Source organism: Vulpes vulpes, chromosome 1 (assembly GCF_048418805.1).
Source record: "Vulpes vulpes isolate BD-2025 chromosome 1, VulVul3, whole genome shotgun sequence".
NCBI lineage: Eukaryota > Metazoa > Chordata > Mammalia > Carnivora > Canidae > Vulpes > Vulpes vulpes.
Window position 1 is genome coordinate 60,567,786 of NC_132780.1, and position 8,040 is coordinate 60,575,825.

Here is an 8,040-nt window from a genome sequence, read left to right on the forward strand (position 1 = left end):
CAGGCACTGAACAACAGAAGTTCAGTACTCTGAACTTGGAGGTAAGGGAAACCTAAAAGTGAGTCCTATGTTCACTTAGGTGTTCTGCCTGGCTTTTTGGGATATGCAGAGAGATGGAGCCAAAGCTAAACAGTGGTATTGTTAACCCAAGGAAGTAGAGAGCGAAGTCCTAAACTATTGAAGTAGTTAAATATTTTTGCTGTGTACTAAACAAGAGAGAACTAAACCAGAGGCCAGAACTATAAATTATCTTAAAAAACAATGGAATTCAGACAACAATTGAATAATATCTTTAGAGTGCTGAAAAGAAAAAAAATATATTGTCAACTTAAGTGTCTATATTCGGCAAAAATTACAATAAAAAATTAGGCTGAAATGAAAGCATACACAAATGAAAGCTGAAAGAATCCATCAAAAAACAGACCTGCCCACCTAAAAAATATATAAAAAGCAAAGCAAAACAAACAAACAAACAAACCCAAAAACCAAAACAAACAAAACAAAAAAACTAAACGAAAATTCTCAGCCTAAAGTCAAATAACATGAGAAGGAAATCTGGATATACTGAAACGAAGAATACCAGAAATGGCAAATAAACAGATAAGTATAAGTAATTATCTTTTGTCTTCTCTTAGTTTCTTTATAAGACAAATTAATTATTTTAAGTAAAAAGAACTCCGCATTAAAGAATCTGTTATGCATGTAAATATAAAATATTTGACAGTAGGATGAAGAATGAGAATACTGGTTGGAATTCTATGTGAATACATGCAGAATACACTTTAAGGAGACTGTGATAAATAAAAATAAAAAGCATACTATAATTTCTAAACCACCTACTAAGCAATAATACTTGATTAACCCCCCCCAAAAAAGGCAAAAAATAATTTTAAAAACCAGTGGCTACAACTAGAAAAGACAGATTTTTTTTTTAATTTTTTTTTTAATTTTTTATTTATTTATGATAGTCACAGAGAGAGAGAGAGAGGCAGAGACACAGGCGGAGGGAGAAGCAGGCTCCATGCACCGGGAGCCTGATGTGGGATTCGATCCCGGGTCTCCAGGATCGCGCCCTGGGCCAAAGGCAGGCGCCAAACCACTGCGCCACCCAGGGATCCCGAAAAGACAGATTTTTAACGTTGTTAAAAATCTAGAAAATTTTAAAAATCAAGGTAATAAACACCCTACTTAAAATGCAGAAATCAGACCAGATAAAAAGAAAAACTCATCTCCTAGTCATGTATAAGAGTCCCAGTTTAATAAAACAACACACACATATTGAAAGTAAATAAGTACAAATAGATATACATAAAGTGTTTACAGAAATTAGAGGGGACATTCTTTACCTCATTATTACTATGCCAGCAAAACCTTGATACTAAAGCCTAAATATGCCAAAGAAAATTAAAATCAACATCCATCGTTGATACAGTCACAAAAATAATATAAAATAATAACAGATTGAATTTAGCAATATATAAAAGAACACCACACAGGATAATGTTGGAGTAATCCCAGGTTGCAAAATGTATTTAATGTTCAAAATTTAATCAAAATTAAAATTCACCACATTAACAGATCAGCTCAACAGATGGAGGAAAAGCATTTGACAAAATTCAACCTGCATTCATGATGACTGTGATAAATCTAGGAATATAAAAGGACTCTCAATCTGAAAAAGGGAAATTATTTTCAGATATGTCAATGAAAAACCACAACTATATGATACTTAATGATCATTTATTAGGTTATTTTCACTTAAGTTTAGGAAGAAGACAAGGATTAAACATAATTTCTATTTACCTAAACATAAATTTTTAAAAATGTTTTTAAAGATTTATAATATCTTTGAGAGAGAGAGAGAGAAATAGAGAGAAAGCACAAGCAGGAGGATAGAAGGAGAGTGAGGGAGAATCCCAAGCAGACTCCATGCTAAGCACGGAGCCTGGTGTGCAGCTTGTTGTCACAACCCTGAGATCACAACCTAATCTTAAACTAAGAATCTGAGCTTAACCAACTGCACCCAAGGTGCCCCCAAAACATGAATTTTATTAATCATGATATTGGAAGTGCTAGCCAGTGCTGTAAGGCAAGATAAAAAAATAATTAAAAGGAAAAAATAAAAGAATGGGAAAGTTAAAAATGATTTTTATTCACAGACAACAGTTATTTTATTTAGAAAATATTAAAAACTCGACAAAACCCCACAAAACTAACAAGTTAATTTAGCAAAGTTGCAAAATACAAGGTCCATACACAAAAATTAATTAATTGTATTTCTATATACTAACAGCAAACAATTGGAAAAATTAAATCTAAAATTTATTTGCAGGGCACTTGGGTGGCTCAGTGGTTGAGTGTCTGCCTTTGGTCCAGGTCATGATCCCGGGGTCCTGAGATGAAGCCCCATATCAGGCTCCCATAGGGAGCCTGCCTCTTCCTCTGCCTATGTCTCTGCCTCTCTCTCTCTCTCTCTCTCTCTCTCTCTGTCTCTCATGGATAAATGAATAATATCTTTAAAAATTAAAAAATATTTGCAGAACAATATACACAAAATTGTTTATAACATATCCTTAACTTTAAAAAACTAACAAAAATGAGCAAGAACTTTACACTAAAAATATAAAATATACTGAAATAAAATAAAGAACTCCTAAATAAATGAATACATATCATGTCAATGGATTAGAAGACTCACTATTGCTAGTGTCAATTGTTCACAAATTGATCAATAGATTCAACTTATTCTGAATAAAATCATATTGACCCTTTTTTAATAGAAAATAATGATGAGATTCTAAAGTTAATATGAAAATGCAGAAGTGCTGCAGTCGCCAAAACAACCTTGAAAAAGGAAATGAAGTTCAGAAGAGTTATGTTATCTGATTTCAAGCCAAATAATAAAACTATAGTAACCTAGACCGCTAGATCAGTAAAACAGAATAAATCAGTGGAACAAAATAGATCAGTAGAACAGAAATAGGCCCACACATACATGGTCAATTGATCTTTGACAAAGGTGCCGGTCATTCAGTGGTGAAAGGGATGTCTTTCAAGAAATGGTGTGGAATAACTGGATAAATATGTTGGAGGGAGAATTCTTGTGTATGAACACTAAAAGTGCTATTTGGGATATGAACAATGGTCTGAGATGCATTTGGCTACATGGAACAGTGCTGCTGAATTCATTATTCCCTCCCTACTACCTTCTTGTGTTACTTCTTTGCACTCACAGGAAATTAAAAGTTACCAGAAAAGAGAAAAAAAATCAATGACTGTCAGATATATGCTATAGAATAAATATTATAGTATATGTTTGTAGCAAAAAAAAATGAGTTTTTTCATGTTTACTTGGAAAAAGATCAATCATATTAAATACCTGGAGAAAGAATACAAACATTAGAACATGGTGGATGAAGGTTGTAAACTTCTAACATATGATGGGTTCATCATTTTTAAAGCAGCTCATAAACTACAATCAAGAGTGTAATTAGCACTTTTTAAGCTCTAAATCCATCCACATGAAGGAAAACAGTTTGAAATGTTTGCCGTCAAAGACTTCATTGCTTTCAATATCAGAATATTGCTATTGTACTTTACTGAAGGAGGGACTTAAATGGACAAAGTAAGATTGAGTTCCCAGCCCCATTGAGAGTGACCTCTTGGGCATAGAGCCCCCATTCAAAATGACTGGGACAGGCCACGGTACAGGGTGAGAGTGGGCAAAGGCCCTGATCCAGGGTTAACCTGAGGCCATAGCTGCGCTGTTCACTTGTAAAGGCCCTGTTTTGGGGTTGTTTGTTCTAATTTATTTTAAGCTAGGTAAGTCTGAGGGGTGTGGGGCCATGGTCCCCTCGACCTCTATGGGGGAGGGAAGAAGGGAGAGTTCTTTTTTTATGTTGACTTTTTTTTCTACGGTTTTCCCTTTTCCTTCTGCTCCATTTGGGGCCCCTGGGGGTTTCAGTCATCTCTCCATTTGGTGCCCTGGATTGTCTTTCTTTGTCTGTTGATTCTAACTTGTAAATAAAGAAAATATTATTCAAAAACTTAGGGTATTTGCATGAACTTAGGGTAGGTGCATTATTACAACTGATGCCTGGGCAAGCTGTAACCATAATACAGACCCCCTTGGAAAACTACGAATTAAAACAAGAATGTTGGGGATCCCTGGGTGGCGCAGCGGTTTGGCGCTTGCCTTTGGCCCAGGGCACGATCCTGGAGACCCGGGATCGAATCCCACATCAGGCTCCCGGTGCATGGAGCCTGCTACTCACTCTGCCTATGTCTCTGTCTCTCTCTCTCTCTCTCTGTGACTATCATAAATAAATAAAAATTAAAAAAAAAATTTTAAAAAAAAAATAAAAAAATAAAACAAGAATGTTTATAATTAATACCTGAAGGTGTTATCATGAGAAATCTTTCTAATACTTATAAACATTGACAATCAAACTTGAGAGGTAACTGAGTTCCTGCCATAGAGTTTGGCCAAAGCAGGCACTCAATAAATCTGTTCACTAATAAGTGTTTAGGTAAATGAATTTAATAAAATAATACTAAAGGGAAATCACATCATTCCTACAAGATTTTATTTCTTCATATGTAAATTAAGAATGATAATACCTTACCTATCTCACAAGGCTGCTATAAATATCTGAAGAAATATCAGATGAGAAAACAGTCTAAAACTGAGATAGAAATATAAACGAATCCTTGTGAAGCTAATAGGAAAAAGCCATATTTTTGACTACTTACAATGAGTCAATAGCAACGTCATTTAGTAGAAATATCAAGAGGTCCAGAGGAAATTGGTGTTTGTAAAAAGTTCTTACTTTGTAGAACTGAATGAGTTTCTCAACTCTAGGAAACAAACTGAGGATCCCTGGAAGGGTAGGTGGCTGTGGCGATGGGGTAATTGGGTGATGGGCATTAGGAGGGCACGTGATGTGATGAGCATGGAGTGTTACATGAAACTGATGAATTATTGAACTCTACATCTGAAACTAATAATGTACTATATGTTGGTTAATTGATTTTAAATTTAAAAATATTTAAACAACAAAAAAAGAACGTAATGAATACACTTCTGGAGTATGACCTTCACACAGACCTTTGTTCTCAACCTCACAAAATAGTGACAAAAGTTCCTTTTTTCTTAGATTTATTCCACCGACTTAAACAGGGTTGTTTTCTGCATCTGGAGAAGGAAGGGATTCTGCAAGAATTATGTTTTAACCAAATGATAGAATGATCCTTGGTGTTTTTATCCAAACAAACAAAAAACCCAAAGCAATTGTGAAAGGAAACCAAAGAAAATAGCTCCTCTATTATCTTTATTTTCGGGCAAGCTATTTGGAAGCAAGTCCCTGCATTTTGGCTCAAGTCTAGTAATATCGCCCACTGAGTTTACCAGAATGGGAAATGCTAAGGTTTGCATTCTAAATATCCACATTTGCTTTTCTTTTATATGACCAATGATCCCTGACCTAGACCATAATCTGGTAGTAAAAGGGATGGAAATGAGCCTGGTTCACAAATCGACTGATACCAATGAAGTGACTAATACATTATTGATGTCAGCTTCTCAAAATCCTGGAGATTCTTAAATGAAAAAGATTCTAATTTCTGTTACTTATATTATTAAATTTTTTCTGGAACAAACAGAGTAGTAGTGTTTATACCTAAATAAAGAGAACCATTTCCAAGTACAACAGACTCAGATTTTTCCTGAGTTGTATGTATCCCTTCGTTGGTCAGAAAAAATTTAATCCAAGGGCTGCCTCATCAATTCTGTATTAACCAAGATTACTACAAAACTCTTTTCTCGGCTGCGCCCGGTGGGCCGCGGAGGCCGGGAGCCGGCCTGGGAGCCGCAGGCGAGCATGCCGAGGGCGGTGCAGAGCGGGCGCCGCGGGCCTGAGCGCAGCCGCCCTGACTCTGGTGGCGGAGGCCTTCATCTCGCAGATTGCAGCTGCAGAACCTTGGCCTGAAAATGCTACCTTGTATCAACAACTGAAAGGGGAGCAAATTTTGCTTTCTGACAATGCAGCTTCTCCTGCTGTGCAGGCCTTTTTGCAAATGTGTAATCTGCCTATCAAAGTGGTTTGTAGGGCAAATGCAGAATATATGTCTCCATCTGGTAAAGTACCTTTTATTCATGTAGGAAATCAAGTAGTATCAGAACTTGGTCCAATAGTCCAATTCGTTAAAGCCAAGGGGCCATTCTCTTAGTGATGGGCTTGATGAAGTCCAAAAAGCAGAAATGAAAGCCCACATGGAATTGGTCAACAATATCCTGTTGACTGCAGAGTTGTATCTCCAGTGGTGTGATGAAGCTACAGTAGGGGAGATCACTCATGCTAGATATGGATCTCCTTACCCTTGGCCTTTGAATCATATTTTGGCCTATCAGAAACAGTGGGAAGTCAAGCGTAAGATGAAAGCTATTGGATGGGGTAACAAGACTCTGGACCAGGTCTTAGAAGATGTAGACCAGTGCTGTCAAGCGCTTTCTCAAAGACTGGAAACACAACCATATTTCTTCAATAAGCAGCATACTGAACTAGATGCACTAGTATTTGGCCATTTGTATACCATTCTTACCACACAATTGACCAATGATGAACTTTCTGTGAAGGTGAAAAACTACAGCAACCTCCTTGCTTTCTGTAGAAGAATTGAACAGCACTATTTTGAAGATCGTGGTAAAGGCAGCTCATCTATCAGATCATCGTAGAGATATGTCTTAATTTAGTTATTATTTTAAAAAACAACTTGAAATATGTTACTTGAACGTTATAGTAAATAATGGTATCAGAATTTTAAAACCAAAAACACTGTTTTTTGAAACCTCAGAATAAATTATATAATGTATCCTATACATGTACTTTATATTGTTACTTCAAATAATTCTGAATGATTTCATTTGATATGCTGTACTCTGTATCTTGAAATTACTGTTTTCTTGAAACATGTATGCTTATAAAAATAAAGTGCAAAAGAACTGAAAAAAAAACTCTTTTCTCTGTGTTCCCCACCAATTCAGCACTGAGCATATTAAAATATACTATACAAATGCATGTGCATGATAGGGACTCAAAATTATTAATTGAATAAATGCATGAGTGAATGAGTAATTTTAGAAGGAAATTCTAAAACAAATACTATAATCTTTTTTTCCCCAGAATATATTTAATCTCCAGTGAATCTAATTTTGTTACTTTTGTTGATTGCCTTTCTCAGCATTACAAAGCACACATCTTGAATTTTGTACTTGCAAACACACCTTTGTCATTTTGCTTCTGTCTTTGCATTTCTTTCCATTTAGGTTTATCAGTAGTTTTTAAATTATCCCCCAAAAGTTAAAAAAAAAAAAAAACAACTTGTGTTTATATTTTTCTGTTTTTTTGTGTGTTTTTATTATGTTTATTTCTTCTTTTCTAATTTACTATTCCTTGTATAAAAGGAACTATTAATTTTCATACACTGGTTTTTGATATAATCACAAGACAATATTCTTTTTAAGTTTTGAGAGCCTCTTTATAAAAACTTAGGCTTATCCATACAATTAATCATATGCTAACAGTTTTATTCCTTCTTCTTCAATTTTTATTCTTTGCATTTCAGTATTTGTCTATGCTTTCCAGTATAGTGTTGAAGTATCAAAATGTTTTTGTCTTCCTAACGTTAATGAAATGTTATACTACCATATGTATTATTTCCTGCTGAGTTTTTTATAAAAACTCCTAATCAGGTTTAGGAATTTATTTTTTGCTTTATGTTGTTGGCTTGTCTTTTTAAGGACTGAATGCTAAATTTCATTAAATGCTTCTATATCTATTAAGACAATATTCTTTTTCTAATTTAATCAGTGGTGCATTTCATTGTTAGATATTTTTTATTTTGGAAACCATTTTCCTCTGCCCCTCCCTGACTGTGCTCTCTCTAATAAATAAATAAGACCTTTAAAAATAATAAATTAAATTAAATTAAATTAAATTAAATATTAGCATATAGAATTCAGCAATACAACAATAACAAAAG

General features: G+C 34.7%; 1 pseudogene; it reads left to right on the top strand.

Moving 5' to 3' along the window:
- The first annotated feature begins 4,903 nt into the window (after positions 1–4,903).
- On the top strand, positions 4,904–6,991 carry LOC112922680 (metaxin-2 pseudogene; annotated as a pseudogene).
- Positions 6,992–8,040: the final 1,049 nt, after the last annotated feature.